Raw genomic sequence first — 24,330 nt, forward strand, 5'->3', positions numbered from 1 at the left:
GTACTTACATTTCTTATATTCTGTATTTCATTATACCAAAACATCTGAAAAAATCAATTTCTTCTTCACCTGCCTATCAAGGGCTGGATTAAGGATTTATAAGAATTGATGACAGCACTTGCAAAGCATAGAGCTCTCCATGACTGCTACTCTCCCTTCAGTTCTTTCAGAGCAAAGCTGGAATACTGATTTAGAGGGTTTTTTTCAGTCCTGTGAAGGAAATGTACTTTTAAATGTTTTGCTTTAAAATGTGAATGTGATTATCATTATTGTACAAATGTGTATGGCATTACTGGCATATTTCAGTTTTCGGCACATAATGCACACTGCTGATTTAGAAACTTAAATAGTTTATTCTTTCAGAGCTTTCCATTTCACCTTTAAGCTTGTGTTACATAAGCCTAATGGACTCACTCAACTTCATGATGGAGAGAATCCACCAGGTGAATAGCAGTAAGCTCATGAGCTTTGAAGAGCTTATTTTGCCAGACTGCAACTCCGGCTTACTGTTTGGAGTTGCACTATTCAGCATGCACTGATTATAATACTGCAAAGCTTTGATAATATTTATTGCAGAATGAAAATGTCTTTCGCCCCCGTCCTCCCCCTTTCTTTTTGCATAAATACAGTAAGTGGAGCTTTAACTAAGGTGATGCCTGAATTAAACTGACAAATCCAAATGCCTGAAATTTAGGATTGCATTTATGGATTTCATCTACAGTATATCAGCATCAAAATGTCAGTGACAGTAAGTCACAGCCAGGAGAAGTTTCTATGGGTTTTGGAACTTTTGGCTCGGACCATTGTTGTGTTATCTAGCACTGGTCAGAGCAACAGGACTGGTGGGGGCGGTGAGACTTAATTTCGGTACTTAAATATTCCTTCAAACTAGAGATTTACTCTGGCACATGGGAGGAATAAAGTATATCTTTAAGAGGAACGTGTGTGTGTTTCAAAGAAAGAGAGAGAGAAAAAACCTAGTGAGATAGCTTGAACCCGAATCCATTTTAACAAAAACCATGGAATAGTCTGTTCTTTGAGGACACAGATACCAAAACGTTTGATTACTTATGAGAAATATTAATGAGATATCCCCTCTCTTTGTTTTTCTGAAGAAAAAAAAACAGATGGCTATTTAATTTTTGACTCACTTAAATATGCTTACTCCTTTCATGGTTTTTAAACATTTCTGCTTCTCTCATGCCTCTGAATGCCCTTAACAGACTGTTTAACCCCCAACTGTTTCAAATGTCCCCGTACGCGGTTGTACTCTGTATATTCCAAGAAGATGTTCTTGAGAATACAAACTGTAAATCATTTCTCAAAATAGCATTTAAAAATTTCTCCTACTGTGAAGGATCACACTTGGTTAGTGAAATACATAGCAAAATTGTATTCAGCAAGCAACTCTCGATTTGAAACTATACACACCATCATCTGCTATAGTCATATCCATGGCTGCCTTTAAATGAAGAGCTCTGTAAAGTCATGCATGGCACAGGCTGAGTTCTGCACTGTAGCATGACATGAGCAAGGGCACTCCTGTAGGAACAACCTGACATTGTACAATAATGTAGCTATGGTCAACAAAGCATTGGAGTTATGAGGAAAGGAAGGAATGATGACGGAGATTACATTTTCCCTTATTCTTCTTCTTGGAACTATGAAAATTATATTAGAAACAAAATAGACAAACCCTTATCAGTGATTCTGTGGGGGTCTTGGCGCTTCTTTGCTAGAATGATGGTAAAGAATGGTCAACATTTGGGTCCATTCCTTGGCCCCACATATCTTGATCCTACTTCCTTTTTCTTTTCCTCTTCTCTTCCTCCCCCATCCAAAAAAAAAAAAAAAAAAAAGGAAACTGGAACTGTTTGGGTGAGAAAACATTAAATTGTAGATAACGTTGGTTGGCAAAATTATTTAGTCTCATTTTCCCAACTTAAATATTCTTGACTCACCTATTGTAAAGGCAGTAAAACAATACCAAGTAGAACAAAGCAAACTCCCACTTCCCAGAAGATGTTATCATTTTAATTAAGATCTTATTTTGAAAAGAAAAGCCTATTGTAGGAAGTGCTGGTGGGGAAGAAAATTTTGCAAAGACAATAAAACATGAATTTGAAAAAATCATGGGGTGGTTGGGAGGTGGGGAGAGCGGCATGGTTGCACAAAAGGGAAACTTCAACAAGAAGAGGAAGAAGGAGAGAACCAAGAAAAGGGACAGAAGAAGTAAGAGGAAGACCCCAGATGTCAAAGGATATTTATTTTTCTGACTAGAAGAGGAGTAAATTATAGTCTTGCATCAAAACACTTAGTGCTTAGTAGTATAACTTCCACTAAACACAGCAAATAAATTATGCACATAGATTTTCAGGATAAAAAATGAAGAGAGAAAAGTTGACAATTTGTTAGCAATTAAATAGCAATATATATTCTTGTGGGCAGAGAACACCATTAGGCCTAACCTTTTAAAATAGAGCATTTTGGCCACTTTGGGAGGAATATGACACATTCACTTTCTGTTTACATGACATGCACGTGTTTGGCACACTGAAATACCGGTCTCTCTGTGCATTAGAAGAAAATGAAAACTTGAAACTATAACTCAAATGTGAAGACATTCTTCCGGGTGTCTTCCTGAAGGTGCAAAGTCCATAGCAGTGTAGAACCTATTACAGACTCTGGAATATGTAGAAATTGATCAAGCTTACAAAAGCGATGGATAAGCTGTGTAATAGTACAAGAGAGCTCCACATTTCTTTCATCCCAAGGAAACAATCCAAAGCAAACACAATACACTTGTTAATAAATGAATACGTAAATAATAAGATAATGTTGCATGTGTAGACATAACTTTATATCACAAAGCACATTCTTTTATATGATTCTCAAAGCCATCCTGTGAGGTTTGCAGGACAAGAGACGTTTTCTCTCTTCCAAAGACAAGGAAACTGAAGCTCAGAGAGCTGAAGTGACTTGCCCAAGATGAAAGTATAGAAAGTTGCAGGCAATACTCAGGTCTCTAGATGCAAGTCCAATACTTTTTCCATCAACTGTGCTGCTCCTAAAATTATGGGACTCACAATCAGTTAGGTCAAATTGAGTGTGGTTATCTATAGATCCTGGCTGCAGATTTAGAACAGAATCTAGAAGACACAGCTCTTCAGGGAAATTTCAGTTTTCTCTCTTAAGTTCACTACGTTTCTGGATGCATCATTTACCAGACATCTTATCCTTGATCGTTCGCAAGTCCTAGCAATATTCTGCCATAGGTATACAACAGATATTCAAGAAATACTTATTTGGCCCAATTACTACACAAAAGGCTTGTAATTAAGAGTCAATCTAATAAGCCACTAGTATTTCCATTTACCTTTTGATTTGATAGAGAGACTCAAGAATTAAGGAATATGTGATATAAAACCACCCATAAGATATGTCAATTTTATTGATATACTTTTTTTTTGCAGAAATAAACTATAAGCTCTTTTCTTCTTTTAAACGCAGCAAGCTTCTCATGCATCCAATATGATTATAAGGTGCTCCAGATATTATTTCAAAACCTATTAGCTGCTTTTTGATCATAAAGTGAAAACATTAAAAATCATGTTTAGAAATAAATATCCCCATAACAAGTGTCTGCAATACATGTGGAGTAAGATGAAGAAAATAGGTTAAAAACAAGAGTTTATAAATGGGCATATGTATTTTGTTCTAATGCATAAAGGCACACCAAACTCAGATTCAGGACTACTCATTTTTGGTTTTTTCTTTTCCTATTTGTTTTTAAATAGGAGCATTTATAAATGCAATTATTTTTCTTGAAATGCAGTATTAACCAATTTCAAAATATTTCACCTGAAACAGAAAACCCTGATTTTGAAGGAAGCAATCTCCAAGTGGGGCCTAGAAGTTCTTATGCTGTGCTCTTTCAATTATGGCTATTAAGTGAAACAGAAACCAAGAAGTGTCAAAATAGTTTATTTGTTAACTGTAGAGAATCCCATGGAAATTGTGCCTTCTAAAGTGTTATAGACAGTGGAGAAATGGCACAAAACCTTGTCCATTTCTAACATTTCTGCTAGAAACAAATTAAACCCAAACAAAAACGTCCTGTAAATTAATGTAAGAATTAATTCTGAGCTGCTGTATCGAAGGCATGGCAATCCCTTTTCACTTCTTTTTTTTGCTGAGGAAGATTCACCCTGAACTAACATCAGTTGTCAATCTTTCTCTTTTTGTATGTGAGACACCACCACAGCATGGCCACTGACAGACGAGTGGTGTGGGTCCACGCCCGGGAACTGAAGTCAGGTTGCCGAAACAGAGCACACCAAACTTGAACACTAGGCTATCAGGCTGGCTCTCCTTTACATTTCTTTAGGTACCACATTTTATTGATAGCATAAAAGAGGAAGAGAGCTATGTGTAGTGTTATAATTTAGTGCCAATACTTGTTTTTCTATCTCTTGCTTGGGACTAGAACTTTAATGAAAACAGCCATCACAGCTAACTTGTTCTCAATTTTATCTCCAATACCTAGCATAGTGCATGGCACATGACAGACAGTTAATAGGCATTTTTAAATGAATAAGCAATATTAAGAGGGAATAAGTTTGAAAGTAGAGAAATGCCTTACAGGCGTCCAGAAATCTCAAATATCCAAAACAATGCTGAAGGAAAATGCCTCTTACAGTAAAGAAATGGTCTGTGTGCAACAAGCAGGAATGAAGGTTTAGTAAGGAGCCCAGAGCAGGTCGCCCCCTCATACTGTGATTGGTTGGTTCATCAATAGAGAAGAAATTTCAGGAGTTGAGAAAAATCAGTCTTCCAGGTACAAAATCTGAAAAACCAGATGTTATGAGCAAAGGATGGAGAATACATGAAGAGAGAAAGAAGAACAAGTGGTGGAGACTCTGACACCAAGGAAGGCCAGTAGCAAAAAGATAACTGACATCATACTGTGACATGCTCTGTAGTCTTCTGAGTCTAACAGCCATTACATTCTCAGTAGTTCTCAGGAGGCCTGTAAACGCTTAGCCAGGAGGCTCTTTGGCAGGGGTGGAAACCTGTGCGTGTGCATGTGTGTGTATGTGTATCTGGTGGTGTGGGATGGACAGCCACCTACATCTCAATAGGCCTTAGGTACATCACTGTGTGGCATTATAAGCATATCAGCCATAACTATTTTTTCCGTCTGAAGAGTTACAGTTTTAATGAAAGAGCAAAGTATGGCCCATTGTGAGAAGTCTAAGAAGTAGCAGATAATGCTCAGAGTGCTGCTGAGAAGTCAAAAAGAGGCTTATAGCAACAGTAAAGATTTCTGGAAAGTGAAACAATGACTCAGGAGAAGGCTTCTTTGGATTTTTGATTCAACAATCAATTTTGTGGAAAGGCAGCCATGGTACACCCACGGGAGATCAGACCTTTGTGCAATCTTTTCTTCCACTTTATGAGAAAGAGGAAAACGGCCAAAACACAGTTCAATAGTAGTAATATTTCAGGAGAGTGAGTTCCTGGCTTCAATACTTATACAATTTTATTTAGCAACTGAATATATATATATATATCTCTAGTCGTGTATTCGATAATGATAACTCCAAGTAATTAAGAAGGGATTAAATTATGTTTCATATAATCTTAAAGAGTATAATACATTTTGGAAAGATACTCATTTGAGACAAAGAAGTTTAACCAAAAGTACTGGTCATTCACCATGTCTTCTCAGACAAGGGAAACAATAGAAAGAATAAACAAATGGGACTTCATCACACTAAAGAGCTTCTTCAAGGCAAGGGAAAACAGGATTGAAACCAGAAAAAAAAGACCAATTGGGAAAAAATATTTGCAAATCATATATCCAACAAAGGGTTAATCTCCATACTATATAGAATGCACACAACTCAACAATAAAAAATCAAACAACCCGATCAAAATATGGGCAGGAGACATGAACAGACATTTCTCCAAAGAAGATATACGATTGGTCAATAGGCATATGAAAAGATGCTCATCTTCACTGATCATCAGGGAAATGCAAATCAAAACTATACTAAGATGTCACCTTACAGCCATTAGAATGGCAAAAATAACCAAAACAAAAAGTGACAAATGTTGGAGAGGTTGTGGAGAAAAAGGAACCCTCATACACTGCTGGTGGGAATGCGAACTGGTGCATCCACTATGGAAAAAAGTATGGAGATTTCTCAAAAAACTAAAAATAGAAATACCATATGACCAAGCCATCCCACTACCAGGTATCTATCCAAAGAACTTGAAATCAGCAATTCCAAAAGTCCCATGCACCCCTATGTTCATCGCAGCATTATTTACAATAGCCAAGAAGTGGAAGCAAACTAAGTGCCCATCAACTGATGATTAGACAAAGAGGATGTGGTATGTATATAAAATGGAATACTACTCAGCCATAAAAAAGGATAAAATTGTCCCATTCACAACAACATGGATCATTTGGGATGCAGCAAAAGCAGTCCTAAGAGGGAAATTCATCGCAATACAGGCTCACCTCACTAAACAAGAAAAAGCTCACGTAAGCAACCTCAAACGACACCTAACAGAACTAGAAAAAGAAGAACAAACAAAGCCCAGAGTCAGTAGAAGGAGGGAAATAATAAAAATAAGAGCAGAAATAAACGATATTGAAACAAAAAAGACAATAGAAAGGATCAATGAAACAAAGAGTTGGTTCTTCGAAAGAATTAACAAAATTGACAAACCCCTAGCCAGACTCACCAAGAAAAGAAGAGAGAAAGCGCAAATTAATAAAATCAGGAATGAGAGAGGAGAAATCACAACAGATACCAATGAAATACAAGAGATCATAAGAGAATACTATGAAAAACTATATGCCAACAAATTGAACAACCTGGAAGAAATGGACAAATTCCTAGACTCCTACAATCTCCCCAAACTGAATCAGGAAGAAATGGAGAATCTGAATAGACCAATCACAAGAAAGGAAATAGAAACGGTAATCAAAAACCTTCCCAAAAACAAGAGTCCAGGACCAGACGGCTTCTCTGGAGAATTCTACCAAACATTCAAAGAAGACTTAATACCTATTCTCCTCAAACTGTTCCAGAAAATTGAGAAAGATGGAGAACTCCCTAACACATTCTATGAAGCCAACATCACTCTGATCCCCAAACCTGACAAGGACAACACAAAGAAGGAGAACTACAGGCCGATATCACTGATGAACATAGATGCAAAAATCCTCAACAAAATTTTGGCAAACCGATTACAGCAATACATCAAAAAGATTATACACCATGATCAAGTGGGATTTATACCAGGGACACAGGGATGGTTCAACATCCGCAAGTCAATCAACGTGATACACTACATCAACAAAATGAAAAACAAAAACCACATGATCATCTCAATAGACGCAGAGAAAGCATTCGACAAGATCCAACACCCATTTATGATAAAAACCCTCAGTAAAATGGGTATAGAAGGAAAGTACCTCAACATAATAAAGGCCATATATGATAGACCCACAGCCAACATCATACTCAATGGACAAAAGCTGAAAGCCATCCCTCTGAGGACAGGAACAAGACAAGGGTGCCCACTTTCACCACTCCTATTCAACATAGTACTGGAGGTGCTGGCCAGAGCAATTCGGCAGGAAAAAAAAATAAAAGGAATCCAAATAGGTAACGAAGAAGTAAAACTCGCGTTGTTTGCAGACGACATGATCTTATACATAGAAAACCCCAAAGAATCCACAGAAAAACTATTAGAAATAATCAACAACTACAGCAAAGTAGCAGGGTATAAAATTAACGTGCATAAATCAGTAGCATTTCTATACACTAACAATAAACTAACAGAAAAAGAACTCAAGAACTCTATCCCATTCACAATCGCAACGAAAAGAATAAAATACCTTGGGATAAACTTAACCAAGGAAGTGAAGGATCTATACAATGAAAACTACAAGACTTTCTTGAAAGAAATTGACGATGACATAAAGAGATGGAAAGACATTCCTTGCACATGGATTGGAAGAATAAACATAGTTAAAATGTCCATACTACCCAAAGCAATATACAGATTCAATGCTATCCCAATCAGAATCCCAAGAACATTCTTCACAGAAATTCAACAAACAATCCTAAAATTCATATGGGGGAACAAAAGACCACGAATTGCTAAAGCAATCTTGAGCAAGAAAAACAAAGCCGGCGGAATCACAATCCCCGATTTCAAAACATACTACAAAGCTACAGTGATCAAAACAGCATGGTACTGGTACAAAAACAGGTGCACAGATCAATGGAACAGAATTGAAAGCCCAGAGATAAAACCACACATCTATGGACAGCTAATCTTCGACAAAGGAGCAGAGGGCCTACAATGGAGAAAAGAAAGTCTCTTCAACAAATGGTGCTGGGAAAACTGGACAGCCACATGCAAAAGATTGAAAATCGACCATTCTTTTTCACCACACACCAAAATAAACTCAAAATGGATCAAAGACCTAAAGATTAGGCCTGAGACAATAAGTCTTTTGGAAGAGAATATAGGTAGTACACTCTTTGACATCAGTTTCAAAAGAATCTTTTCGGACACTGTAACTCCTCAGTTGAGGGAAACAATAGAAAGAATAAACAAATGGGACTTCATCAGACTAAAGAGCTTCTTCAAGGCAAGGGAAAACAGAATTGAAACAAAAAAACAGCTCACTAATTGGGAAAAAATATTTACAAGCCACTTATCCGACAAAGGGTTAATCTCCATAATATACAAAGAACTCACACTGCTTAACAACAAAAAAACAAACAACCCGATCAAAAAATGGGCAGAGGACATGAACAGACATTTCTCAAAAGAAGATATGAATATGGCCAATAGACACATGAAAAGATGTTCATCATCGCTAATCATCAGGGAAATGCAAATCAAAACTACACTAAGATATCACCTTACCCCCGTTAGATTGGCAAAAACATCCAAAACCAAGAACGACAAATGTTGGAGAGGTTGTGGAGAAAGAGGAACCCTCATACACTGTTGGTGGGAATGCAAACTGGTACAGCCACTATGGAAAACAGTATGGAGATTTCTCAAAAAGTTAAAAATAGAAATACCCTATGACCCAGCCATCCCATTACTGGGTATCTATCCTAAGAACCTGATATCAGATATCTCAAGAGTCCGTTGCACCCCTATGTTCATCGCAGCATTATTTACAATAGCCAAGACGTGGAACCAGCCTACATGCCCAGAAACTGATGATTGGATAAAGAAGATGTGGTATATATACACAATGGAATACTACTCAGCCATAAAAAAAGACGAAATTGGCCCATTCACAACAATGTGGATGGACCTCGAGGGCATTATGTTAAGCGAAATAAGTCAGTCAGAGAAAGACGAACTCTATATGACTCCACTCATAGGTGGAAATTAGTATATTGAGAAGGAGATCTGATCGGTGGTTACCAGGGAAAAGGGGGGGTGGGGGGAGGGCACGGAGGGGGTAGTGGTGTACCCACAACATGACTAACAAAAATGTACAACTGAAATTTCACAAGCCTGTAATCCATCATAACATTAATAAAAAAAAAAAAAAAAAGAAAAAAAAAAAAAAAAAAAAAAAGAACTTGAAATCAGCAATTCCAAAAGTCCCATGCACCCCTATGTTCATCGCAGCATTATTTACAATAGCCAAGAAGTGGAAGCAAACTAAGTGCCCATCAACTGATGATTAGACAAAGAGGATGTGGTATGTATATAAAATGGAATACTACTCAGCCATAAAAAAGGATAAAATTGTCCCATTCACAACAACATGGATGGACCTTGAGGGTATTATGTCAAGTGAAATAAGCCAGATAGAGAAAGGCAATCTCTGTATGACTCCAGTCATAGGTAGAAGTTAAACATGTAGACAAAGAGAACAGATTAGTGGTTACCAGGGGAAAGGGGTGGTGGTGGGGGGGGCACAAAGGGTGAAGTGGTGCACCTACAACACGAGTGACAAACAATAATGTACACTTGAAATTTCAAAAGGTTGTAAACTATCATAATCTCAATTAAAAGCTAAAAAAATAAAAGTACTGGTCCCTACAGGGTTAGACACAAGTTATTTGTAAATCCACTTGGCCCAACTCAAGCAGTCCTGCACGATGCCATGTGTACCACTTTCAGTTGAACAGGAACTAGAAAATATTGAATGATTTTAGTCCTTCTTTTAGGACACCTATTTTAGTCTACCACTGGCAACTACTGCGTCACAAAGTATAAAACCTGATTCAAGAAAGCAGAATAAAGGGACCTGATAGCAAGGTATCAGGAAAAGAATTACTGTACATGTGCTCCGAAGGGTGAAACACTACAATCCCCAACTCTCAGCTAAGATTGACTACAGATAGCTAATATCTCGCAACAAGTTCTTTTTAATAGAGCTCATACTACCCTAGATACCCCTCAATATCCTCTTCATTAAACAAAGTCTTAGGAATAGTCTAATTTATTGCTGTGCTTTTTAATAGAAATTTTCTCATAAGACTGTAGGCAATTTCTGCCTTCTATTTTCACATGTGGGCATTATTTGAGCCTATTTCCAACCAGAGGAAAACTTCATAATTTACACTAAGATGAACTCCCTCCATTGTTACAGTATTTATAGCTTGTGAGATTAATATTCCAAACAGATCAGTGCCATAGCTTCCAAGTAAATACAGTGGAAATAAATTTTACAGATAAATATGTGCCTAGAGTTAGTGGCAAATGATGATGGAAATGTATTAAAACAGATTACTTTGATTATGTGGTCTTCCTTTATAGTTCAGATGGTGTAGCCTGTGAACAGTATGGACAGGAAGGCAATTTTAAAGAGCTAGCTAAGTTTTATAATTATGCACAAAACTGGCATAGATTAGTTCTCTTTATTATTACCACTGAAGGTAAAGTACTTTTATCTAGTATACTGGCTCAATATTTTTTTAATGTGATGAATTCTTTATTTTGCACGCTTTTGTGTTTGCAATGTATCTCCCAAATGAAACGGGTGAAGTAGGTGTGACTTCTGGTACTCTGACAGTCTGAATCTAGCTTAATCTCTAATAGTTCAGTAAATTCTAATGAATCTTATCTAGATTGTCCTCAAAATCCAATCCTTACACTTTCAAAGTTGGTCCGTTAAAAATAATAATGCAATTTGTATGTGCTCATTCATTTAACACCTGTGCTATACTTTATTTGATCTTGAGGCTTCCAGCAAACAGATCTTTAATGTTTTCATCATCCACTCCTTTTGACAAAATTCCCTTCCTGGCAGTTTTAAGAAATATGTTTCCTTTAGGCATCTCAAAATCTCTTCTTCTTCCTGTTAAATAAGTTCAGACGTGGAAAGAAGTCGGGGATGGATAACTAATAAAGTTTTCGGATAAATTACAGGTAATTCTTACCTCAAATGTAATGTTTCCTGGGAGTGGGCAGAGGCCATTATGACAAGATGAAAGGACTCTGATCTTATTGGGTCAAAGCAGCTTCTGTATGGCTCATCAAACCAAGCAGACAGAGGCAGGTCTCTGAGAGGGAAGCAAGAGTTTCCTCATATATATACAGTTGGCTGCTTTCAATGCTTGGGCAGGTCTGGAGAGTTTGGAAACAATGGCTATTTCCAGTCCATGAAGCCCATGAGAGCAAGGGTGAGGTCTGATTTGTTATATGCTGTATCCTCCAAACCTAGCATCATATTTGGTACAAAGTAAGCACTCGCTCAATACGTGTTGACTAACTGGTGCAATACTGACAAGTATTTCTCCTTTCTTAAATAACACTGCTGAAAATTTTATTTTTGAATGGCAAATGAAGACTGTAAGACGATCTCTTTCTCTCAAGTTAACTAGGACATTCCAATATAATCTGAAGTCCTACAGTGTGTCAACCACATGTAGAGCCCCTAGATTTGTAACATGTGGGCATGATTTTTGAAAATGTGAAGCATCATTGCAAGTATCTGGGAAGTGGTCAAGGAGGTGAAGAGAATGAATTTCTTTCACAAGGGAAAAAATAATTTTTTTCCAATACAATGGATGAAATGAAGACGTGAAGTTTAACTTACGGCATTAAGCAAGAGTCTATCTCAAACATGCACAGTTGCTATAGTTTACATTTTAGTATAAAATTAAGGGAACATTGGGGCTAGCCCCAAGGCTGAGTGGTTGAGTTCACGCGCTCTGCTACAGCAGCCCAGGGTTTCACTGGTTTGGATGCTGGACGTGGACCTAGCACCACTCATCAGGCCATGCTGAGGCGGCGTGACACATAGCACAACCAGAAGGACCTACAACTAGAATATACAACTATGTACTGGGGGGCTTTGGGGAGAAGAAGAAGAAGAAGAAAAGAAAAAGATTGACAACAGATGTTAGCTCATGGTTAATCTTAAAAAAAATTAAGGGAACATTGTAGCCATTCTATATTATAGCTACATGTGTTTTTACCCAAAAAGAATTTGTATTCATATGCATTAATATGTTCCTTAATATTTTTCTGAGACTTTTTTGTTAATTTGTGCATTTGTAAATGTAAAAAGTCACTTGATGCTTAGAAGGAGGAAGGTCTTTTGTTAGGAGGAAAAACATTTTACTGATTTTAAAATGTGGTTCCTTTTCCCTACTAAAATAAGAATTAACGGCCTATTGGTTAATTTATTGAAGGAACATGGACTTCTTCTAGAAAGGTCTTTCTTATTAAGCTAGTCAGTTGAATGGGATATTTCTAGGTGGTTTCTAAAGGATAACTAATCTTAAGTCTGGGCAGAAAAAAATTGCTATGCTTATATTTGCTATTTGAAAGAACAACCCTTGTAGCTAGATATGATGAGGAAAAAGTTGTATGTCGTGAGGAGAGGCGGGAGTGTTAATAAAAATAATGAAATGCTAGACACACTAAGATTAAAATCTAATTTGTTGTCATTTTTATTTTATTTATTATTTAGTTTTACTATTTGTTGCTTAATTCTGTTTGCTGAAATTTTATTTTCGAGTTTTGCACCTATGTTTACAAGTCAGATTGCCTGTAATTTTCATTTCTTGTGCAGTCTTTGATTACAGTAGTTCCAAAAAGTGAGTTGGAGAGATTGAGCTCATTTCCAAACTCCTGAAGAGTTTGTATATTATAGTGATTTTAGATGTTTGGGGAAAAAACTAAAAATCATACCGTTATTTTTGCTAATGATTATTATTATATTTATATGTGAAAGAGTAGATATTTAAATGGCATATTCAGTTCCCTTAATGGTCTATTCTGATTTTCTATTTCCTCTGGAATCACACACATCTCAATTCAGCTGCCTCCGCCTTGAGCGGGCCCGAGGGCTTATTTCCAGTCTTTTTTGTGCATATTTAAAACCAAAGTTCCTAGCTAGTATGGGAAATTTTTGATTCTGCTCCCTACTTATTCACCCCACGCCCAGCCCAGCCCCTGCTATATGGCTGCCAAAGTACTGGTGTGTATATTTACCAATCTATCTTTCACTTTCCTCTGGCACATAAGGACATCCCTTTGTTCGTGAGAGCACAGATATTTAAATCTGTATTTAAAACTTTATCTTTTATGCATTCTTTTCAGGTGTTTGTAGTAGGAAAGCTTCCATGTTAACTCAGTCTATCAAAGTGCCAGAATTGCTCTATTATGTTTTATGTCCACTGTCTCAGTACCATTCTCCCCTCAACTCACTGCCATTTGTACCATCTGGATGCTGCCCTCATCAAGTCCTGAAACTGCTCTGGTGGGGGTCATCTATGACCTCATTGTTGCTAAATCCAATGGATTCTTTCTGTCCTCTATATTACCTACAACAGGATCTGGCATATAGTCTGCACTCAGTAAATACATATGAAGTGAATGAATCTTATTTGATATTATAGCATCATTTGCCACCTCTACCCTTCATAAAATTGTCTATTTTTGTTACTGCACGAAGGGCTCAATCTGCTTACTGCAAGACAAAGCCATTTAGTCAAGGGGAAAGATGGTGGTAGAGAAAGGACTTTATTAAATGATGAGCTAGCTGATTGGAAGATGGTGGACAAGAGTCCAAACAAAAACATCTTAAGAGGCTAGAGAATCGTGAAGCAGTTACATAGGGCCAGTGGACCATAAAGGTGGGGGTCAAGGATATTGACCATCTGGCATTGGTCACACCAGGCCTTTCAGCTGTCATCAATGATGGATATCAGTATAGAATCTCTGTCCAGAGGTTCTCACATTCCTAAGGAACTCAAAAGAGCAAAGTTATCTCCTTTTTGCAGCTGGGAGGTACTTAGTAAGCAGGAGTCAGAAAACCTACAGAGTATGCACATTTCCCGGAGGATGGTTATCGATTCATCTAGACTACATTCAGGCTCAAGCATTCCCTATGGGGGAAGAGAAGCAAAGGTTATAGAGAGTTATAAGATGGCTTCCCTTAGGCCAAGTCTAGTTTGGCCTATAACATTTTCTTGACTCTCTTAACAAGGTTAAGAGAAACCAGGGGGATTTCCTTTTACCTCTATGTATACGCCTCCTCACTCTCCTCCCAGATTTCTTCTTTTTCAAATGTATCCACTAAGTGTTTTACTTTCTAAGTAATCATTTCTCTCTTTCTGGCTAAACCCACACATTCCTTTATCTTCAGCTATCACCATATGCTGCTCGTTTTCAAGTCTTTATCTCCAACTCAGATTTCTTTCTTGATATCCAGACTCACGTATAAAACTGTCTACCCTGTGGTTGTCTAACAGGTAATTTATACTCACATGACCTAAATTGAATGCATGATTCTCTCTCTAAAATTTACTCTTCTTCCTATATTTTCTATTTCATTTCCCTGAGGTAGAATTCTTTATATCTTTTACTAATCCTTTTCTCTCACACTGCTCATCAATCCAAGCTGATCTCCAAATCCTGTGAATTATGTCTCCTAAACATCTCCTGAGTCTGTCTTTTCCTTTCTATCTCTATGACCATTGCTTAATTTAGATCCTCATCATTTCCTACCTGTATTATGGAAATGGCCTCTTCTCCAGCCTCAGGTTTTAATTTTGCTTCCCTACGCTCTACCTTCAATCCATCCTCCACTGTCCTGACAGTTTTATCTTAAAAATTAAATCAGGTCATGACATTTCTTTAATTTAAAATCCTTTGTTATCTCCCTATTGCTCTCAGGTGAAATCTACTCCCTTTAGTATGGCATTCAAAGTCCCAGCTTACTCTTTTAGTCTCATAGCTCAACAGTCTGCCCTTACACTCTGTAATCCAGCCATACTGCACATTTACAATTCCCTGAATGAGTATTTGCACTTATATAGCATTCACTGATTCACTAGCTTGGATTAGGTGCCATTATTATGCAGCACTCATCACACTGTTTCACAACTGCCTGTAATTAAAGACATTATGTCAACTATGCATCATCAGCACTTAATATCACGTTTAGCACACACTAGGGTCTAAGTAAATGCTAAATGAATAAATACAAATCTATATTTTAATATATCCTCATTTTTCATTTACTATCTACCTTTTAATGGATGCATTACTACTAACAATAGCACAAATATAGCATTTACATATACACTCTTTATATGTATATATATAGCGTATACATGCACATATGTATACACTCTCTCTCTCTATTTTATATATGTAAAGCATCTATATACTATGCCTACCCCCACAGAAATATTTAAGAAAATGGGGAGTTTACTGCTTTTTTAAGGTCTTTAAAATACAGAGAGGCTGGAATAATTTGGAATATTAAATGTCTTTACATAATGAGCCAAATATATGTTTATATTGCTCCATGCCCTTACTATCCAAATGTGATATCTCTGAACTACAAAATAGGAAGATATTTATGTCCAACCCCACCCACCCCGGCGTCTGAATCACACAGCAGCACTTTGTCAGAGAATCTTACCAAGAGACTCAAATGAAATTAGCTATTGGAGAATATTTTTTTCTTAGAAATTTTGAAGAAAGTTAATAAAGTGAAAGACCTTATTTAAAAAAAATGTATAGACATATATTTATAGTTATTTGTTACAGGTCAGGCACTATTCTAAGTGTTTCATGTATATTAACTCATTTCATACTCTGAAGAAACCTCAGATCCCCGTTTTTCAGAAATTGAGGCACAGAGAGTTTGTGTGACCTGTCCAGGATTGTGCAGTCAGCAAGTGGTGGAGCTAGGATTCAAACCCAGGCAGGCTGTCTTCAGAGTCCAGAACTGGCTATAAGGAGAGAAAAAGAAGACTATCTTTTATCGATGATTCAAAATACATTACCTGGACCTAAATTATTGGTAGTTGAAGATTATGCCCTTGCAATTTAGCCTTCATGTGACATGTAGAAAGCATCCAACTTTAGTATCAAAATTAACCTCGGTCTTGCTGACTGACATTGTTGTTACTCTGTTCTTGCTTTTTCTTTCTTGGGCTTACATTTTATTCTTTGACTGCGTCTGAACTTTTCTATGTTTGTTGTCACATCTACTATTTTATATATGAACCAGGTCAAGTACCATAGATAATAGCTTTGAAAGTTAAAAAATCTTGGCTTTCCTGATTCCCAAGACTGAGGTTTACTTCAATTAGTACTAAAGCTCATATTTTGTGCTTTTAGCTTTCTTATCATTAAACCGAGAAGAAATGATTCCAAACTTGTCGTTTTTCATTTGTTTGTTTGAGACCTGAAGATAAAAACGGAGTAATGGAATAGCAATGTTAGTAGATTGTATAGGTACCTGATGTCCTAAAATAATTTGGGCTTTCAGAAACATGTCATCTTTTAGTAGCAGTATTTCCCCATGCCAAATACGAAGTGTGGTTTCACACCTACTAAATCCAGAATTGCCATTTCTGAGAAATGGTAAGTAGATAGGTATCAACATTACGGTCAATGATGACATCTCTCTGAAGTTTCTACAGCTACTTCTACAATGGCTCCCTATTTGGAGATTGAATGCTAACTCTCTGCCAGTCCTTTCTGTAACCCAGGTTGCCTACAGCTCAAAGCAACTGTCCAGTAAAGACTGTATCAACAACCAGAAATACACTCTACACTTTGAAATTATGGACCTGCTGCAAGGTGAAAAAGGACATTGACATTTCTTCTTTCATAAAGCCTTGTGGTGGCCTCCATTTCTGTTGTAAACATGTAGCTGGATTTTATCACCAGGACACAAAAGTACACGCCTTACATACTGATAGAGTGATCAATTACAATAAAAGTTCACTATCATTTGAAACACGACATGAATACTTTTCCCTAAAAGAAACTTTAGATGTGTTTAATGAAAGTGAAGTCCCCTAAAAGTGTGAGGAATGAACTGAATCTGTAATATGTTTCAAACCCAAACAAGCTACCCAATTAAATGGTTGTAATCACTTAAGTTCTGAAAAACTGATATTCTGTAGACATCACAATCCACAGATCTGTTTATTGAAGTTCCTTGATGTGATGAAGCCTGCTTACTGATCTCTATTTCATTTCAAAAAGGAGGTAGGTCATTGCTATGTTTTTATGCAACGAGCTGGGCCATCACACATTCTAGTAAGCAAGTGCTGTATATTGCTTTGCTTTCTAGTCATAGACTTGTACAGATGATGTGGGAAAAAGGATTGATTTTTTCCTTTATGCTTTTAGCAGTTCTGTTAGGTGTGTTGTTCATAGAATTAGAGGTTTTTTTCTTTCTGTTTCAGCTTTACCTTTTCCTGTCACTACTGATTTTGCTTTGCCGTAAGAAGGAGAGGTTAATGAAACACTCAGTTCTTTCCTTGCTCTTCCATTGGTCTTTGACAATCATTGTGTGTACAGTTTTCTTTCCATCGATTTGGAAGGGCTTTCCATGGTCTTCAATAACGAACTCTTACGACTTAAACTATATGCTCTTTAAGACAGCAAATACATTTTCTATTCCTCCTGAAACCTGTGGAACTTCTGACTCTGGGGGTTCTCATTGGGAAGGGCAGCCTTTGTCTTCTCTCTGCATACACTGCCCAAAGCTTTGGCAGTTGGCAAGAGCAGCTGCATGTATGTGCTTATTCGGAGAAAACAAATTGGCTGCTCTCACCTAAGTAAACGAACTTGTTATTTATAGCTGCTGTCTGGATCGATTCTTTTTGTAAAAGTAAAAAATAAAAAGGGTGCTTTACAGTTAAATCTATTTGGGTTGTCATCCTCCTGGTGCACTTTACCTCTTCCTGGGAATAAATTGCTTTGTTTTCTAATGTCAGATTTTTCTGGATCCATTTTTTTGAGTAATCTTCATGGAATTCTAAATATCTCCTGATTCTCAAATATGTGCATAATTCTCCAGCCCATATCCAAAATATGAAGGAAAAATGTCATTGGACCAGTTCTCACAATAAATAAAAAATGCACATATTTGTTGGAGAAAAAGAAGTAATGAATTTTAAAAATGCCATCCAGTCTTGAAGGAATCATGTTTTACAACTATAATAACCAAATATTATTTATCATTTCGTTGTTTTGATTTCTTTGTTTTCAGGGCCTTGAAGTTCAGAGTCAGCTGAAAAAGTTAGAATAAGTCTTTGAAAATTGTTTCCAAAATCACCCCAGGGAAGGCGTTGAGTCACAGAGAAAACACCTTTTCACCTTTTCATGAATCAGGATAAGTCAGTTTGACTGATTCACTGTCTGACCACTGGGCAAAGTATAAATCATGTAGGAAAATGTCAGTTGAAATGTTAGTGCACTTTAAGGTCATCTGTTGAATTTTCAGTGTGTGTCTGTATCATCTTCGAAAATCCCCAGCACTAAAACATAGCCATAAAGCAATGAACATTTACTCTTCAATATCTGTCTTTAGAAAAGTATAAGCGGCATCATAGTCAAATCTGTATCGGAACCAGTATGGTAAAAAGTAATGTATGAAACAAAGCAGGGAAACCTTTTGCTATGTCTGTTCATCACGGGGAAATCAATTTAGCAGAGATGGCACTTCTTCCTTACTCCCCTCCAAAACAAACGAATAAAAACCAAAATAAATTTAAAAATAAGGGAAAACTACAGGGATTCTACAGACAGTGGCCGAAATAAACAAATAAATAATAAAGATGTTGAAACCAACAGACATAAAAATAATGTCAGTTATTTAGGTGGTCCTTTTTTTCCCCATAATAACAGCTCAGATACTTTATTAATCTAGGAGATTTATCATGTTTTGGCAACGATCCGGAAGACAGTTCCCTAAACATTTGCCGTATCATCAGGAAATTTCCATTTCAACAATATGTTCTCAGATTCTATTGAGCCAGTGGTGCTTGTACAGTATGGAGGGCAGGCTAACAACAGAGTCGGAAAAAATTTTCAAAAACAAATTTCCAAAATCAACTCTACATTCTACCTTCTTATAAAATAAGTACAAATTATGAGGCAGAAATTGATATAGATAGCAATTAATTCCCAAATAAAGTAACAACTCAATCTGGTAAAGGAAAACAGTGGCAACTATTATAACTAAAATTACGGAAAATTGAATGTGTGGTGCTACCTAGCACTTTCTACCACAGCATATTTAAGGAGCAATTATAACAATTTATCAAGCATTTGTTGAACTGCTGTATATAATATGCCATGCACTGCTAAATGTCATTAAAATCCAGCAGTTCAAGATATTTGGACCTTTACAAAGCTCCCAACTGTAAAAATAATTAAAGTAACAATAGAAACCAATTATAAAATAGTTGACTATTATCTTGAAGCCATTAAGGTGGAAAACCTACTCTACTAAAGATAATAAATGAACCATTGGCATCCATTGACTGGTATCCAGTAACTATTACCACCACTCTATTGTAACCACCGCCAGGAGAGGGCCTTCGTGGTATCCACCACTGTATACTCAACATCTAGATGAGTGCCTGGCACACCATGGGCACATAATCAATATGTGTTAAATGAAGGTTTATATTTAGAATTGACAACCAAATTAAATGAACAATGGTACCTCATGACTCAACTGTGAAGCAGGTCAATGTGAAAGGAAATAATTCAAATGACACTGAAATGACACTGAATGAAAAGGATCATGGTTTACAAATACTTCACAAAGAACTATATTTCCAAACCCACATTTATAAGATACTTATGCTCTATACACAAACCACTGAAAAGATGATTACCTGCATGTATTACTTTGCTTGGGCTGCTGTAACAAAGTGCCACAGACTAGGTGGTTTAAACAACAGAAATTTATTTCCTTACAGTTCTGGAGGTTGGAAGTCAGGGGTCAAAGTGTCAGCAGAGTTGATTTCTTTCTAAGCCTCTTTCCTCCGCTTGTAGATGGGCTTTTCCTTCTTGTGTCTTTACATGGTCATCTTCCTGTACATATCTGCGTCCTTATCTCCTCTTCTTATAAGGACACCAGCTATATTGGATTACAACCCTCCCAGATGCTCTTATTTTTAACTTAGTTACTTCTTTAAAGACCTTATTTCCAAAAACAGTCACATTCTGAGGTGCATATGAATTTTGGGGGGACACTATTCAGCCCATAACAACATATGCCACACAAGATGGAGTATGATTACGTGACAAGTGAACAATATATACAGACCCTTAAAATACAAACAATTAAGGGCTGAATCATCTACTCAATTTTTTAATGACCACAAAAATGAATGGAAAGAAAACGAAAGGCAATGTACAATTACAAAGCGGCAGAATTAATTGGATTCACAAGTGTTGAGGGGCCTGGGGTGGGGAGAGACCTATTCAACATAGGCATCCGGAAACATTTCCTGCAGCAAGCGTCTTTTGTTGTTGATTGTTTGCTTGTTTAATAGGTCTATAGTTTCTTAGTAAGGGCTCCAAAGTTCTGAAAGAGTTAATATTTCTACGAGAAGTGATCAATTTATTTCTTCTCAACCAAGACGTCTATTTAAAATTATTTATTCCCGATGGAGTCGTATCTACAACAATGAATCTAGCAGATGGCTAATATACTGGAAACTCATGGTAGTATATTACGATTTTAAGGAATTATGTGGGTTTATTTTGGATCTCCAGAGAATTTGGTACTGAATTGCATACACCGGAAGAGTCCCATTATAAAGCTGTGTGATGATGATACTCGAGTACATGAGGTAAGTAATACTAAATGTAAGGGGACAGAAAGCTAATATATAATGGGAAAAAAGGTCAAACTTTCCTGATTTAATACATACAGTCTAAGTCAAAAGCTATGCTTTCATTTTGTAATTTTTGTCAAATGAGTTGAAGGTGAAGTGGGAGCCTTTAGATTCTGAGCTGGATCATGTCAATTATAGAAAGAGAAATTAACCTTTAATACTACATAATAACATTATACCTATTTCTTAGATTTCCTTGTGCTAGAAGACTGTTTTTATAGAAAGAATGAAGGTGTTCCAAAGGTCTTATGCTGACCAAGGTGAAGGTCAGGGGGATTTTTCTGGACAAAGAATAAATAAATTCTGAAGGTAAAGAGCAGTCAGAAAGTGAAATAGACAAAATGTCTTATCTTGATTCATGACAAGGTGAAAAGGTGTGTCTCTGTTGAACACCTCTAAAGCGATTTTGGAAACAGTTTGCAAATACTGCTGTAATCTTTTCAGGCTGACTCTGAAATTGAAAATTCTAAAACAAGCAATCACAAAATACTGGTGAATACTGTTTCATTGTTTTCCCTTAAACATCTATAAAATAAAAGAGAAGAAATGCTCAATGGCTGATCTTTCTTAGTTCTAGGATGTTTCTGAGCAAAGAGGTGACCAAATGCTAGATTTTCTTTGTTTTCTGAAGTCAAAAGAAAACAAATTCTCCATGTTAACTCAAATGGCGACTACATGATGGTGTTTCTTAACCTCGCTCTTCCATGCATTTCCTGAAGTGACAACTTTGGAGACTAAATTGATGGTCGCGCTTCGGAGATTGATCCAGCAAAGAATAATTTGCCCTCACATTTGAAGTATAAAGTATTTTGTTTTCTCCATTGGAAGACCTGGAAGCCTTTGGAGCTTCAATCATAGCCTTCTTGGAGGGGTGAGACAGGGATTAGGAAGGTTCTATTTTAAGGGAGAGGTTTAAAGTGCTTAATTGGAAAGGCCAATAAGATAGGTTAAGGTGAATGAGGATAAACCATTCCTACCACTTGTAACAGTTAGGTCTTGCCTTTTGAGCTGTTTTTGAGAACCTAGATTTAGTCCATAATTATATACCCAAAGGAGTTCAGAGTCAAAGTAATTCTGAATCCAAACAAAAGCAAGGTGCCATGGTGGGGCGTGGAACCAGGTTTGTCCCAAGAATTTGGGCTTACAGCATAAAGAAAGATTTCCTGGGAAGCAACTTAATAGGCCTTAATCATTGATTGAACTTCAGCCTAGTCAATCAAGCATCTCTACACCCTTTGGCTGCTTAACCCAAGGTCAGTCTAAAGTAATAACTTAAAACCCAAACTATACTAAAATGACATTTATTCATTAATCAACTGGTTAGTTGGGAGCGTTGAGATCTTGATGGAATGGAACACAAAACCACTAAGCTTTAATGGGAGGATGCGAGAGGATGTGTTACATAAAACATCTGGAGACCTTAGAGTCATCTTTGACTCCTCTGTTTCTCTCACGTTCCATGTCTAATTCATTAAGAGATATTATTGGTCTATTTTCAAAATATGTCTGGAGTCTGATGACTTCTCATCACATCCACAGCTGCCACCCTCGTTCTTGCCACCACCACCTGCGATAGCGTCCCAACTGGTATTCCGGCTTCACTCCTTCTTTGCCTAGAGTCTATTTTAAACTAAGAAACCAAAGTGATTTTTTAAAAATAAAATCAGATCATGTCAGTCTTCTGCTCAAAACCCTGCAAAATATTTTCATTTCAACGAGAATTAAAGCCGAAGTGCTCACGATAGCCAATGAGGCCCTCTCTCATTTAGTCTCCATGAGCTCTCTGACCTCTAAAGGCTATTCTCCTCCCCATTCTCTTAGCTCCAGTCATGCTGGCCTCCTTGCTATCCCTCAAACATGCCAGGCATGCTGTCCCCTTAGGGGCCTGTTCCTTTAGCTTGGAGTTTTCTTCTCCCAATGTCCATTTGTCTAATTCACTCAATGCCTTCAAATCTTTGCTCAAATTCTTTTTCTCAATGAAGTCTACCTTGATGACTGCAACCCCCACCTCACCTTGGCTCTTGTAAGGCCCCTTGTTCTGCTCTACTGTTTTTTCTTGATAGTGCTTATCGTTTTCTATATACTAAATATTTTACTCACTCATTTTCTTTATTGTCTGTCTCCCTCTACTAGAATGTAAGCTCCTCAAGGACAGCCATCTTTGTCTTCTTTGATTACTTTGAACAGTGTCTAGGCAGAGTGGGCACTCAACAAATATTGTTGAATGACTGACTGAAGGAAAAAATAGATGATTCTGATGGAGATGGTAAATCCATGTGATATGGGGGAGGTTCTGAGGAAGCACGAAGTCATTGCAGCACAACAAATCTGCAAGATGGGTAGTATACTCATTTTACAGAGTAACCCAGAGAGGATAAATGACTTGTCTAAGGTCACACTGCTATTAATGCCAGAGCAGAACTTTCACATATGTCAATAAGACTCCAAGTCAGATTGTTACCTGTCAGATGGTGTTAGAAGAAAGTTACTTAAAATCAAGTTTATTTGTAAGGAAAACCCAGAGGAGGTGATGTGACCTGGTACCTAAGATACTACTCTAGAGGTAAGACCCCCCTGAAGAGGAAACAGCTGTCAGGGAAGAGGAATAAGATCCAGAAAGATAGATTTTTAGGGCAGTAACTGTAACTCCAAGTAATTTAGGCTGACTGGCCACTGGCTGGAATCTGGAGAGTGCAGAGGGGAGACAGTGCCTCAGGAATCCTAGAGTAGGAGCTTGTTCTGCCTTGACTGAATCCTTTGGAGAGCCTGAAAGTTGAGATGCCTTCCAAAGGAATTCCCTGGAGTCCCACATAGAATTCAGACCTAGAGTAGCATGCCAAGATTTACCCTTCACTCAGGGAAAGGAGTACTCAGCAACTCAGCACATCTCTAATAGAATTTGAGGTCCTTTGAGCCCTGTCAAGTTAGTCAGAATACTTTCCCATGGAAACAAGCATCACTTTATGTCTGTGCTCTCAGTTACTTCTTGATTTATTGGTAAATGTGACTTCACAGGATTGTGCCCACTCATAACTACATTATATCTGTGGGAGCCAACACCACTCTGTCCCTACTCGATAGGCCATCCCAATCAAGGATTTTATGCACATACCTGCCCTGTCTGGATTGAGCTGTAGGGGCATTC

The sequence above is a fragment of the Equus asinus genome, chromosome X (assembly GCF_041296235.1).
Source record: "Equus asinus isolate D_3611 breed Donkey chromosome X, EquAss-T2T_v2, whole genome shotgun sequence".
Classification (NCBI taxonomy): Eukaryota; Metazoa; Chordata; class Mammalia; order Perissodactyla; family Equidae; genus Equus; species Equus asinus.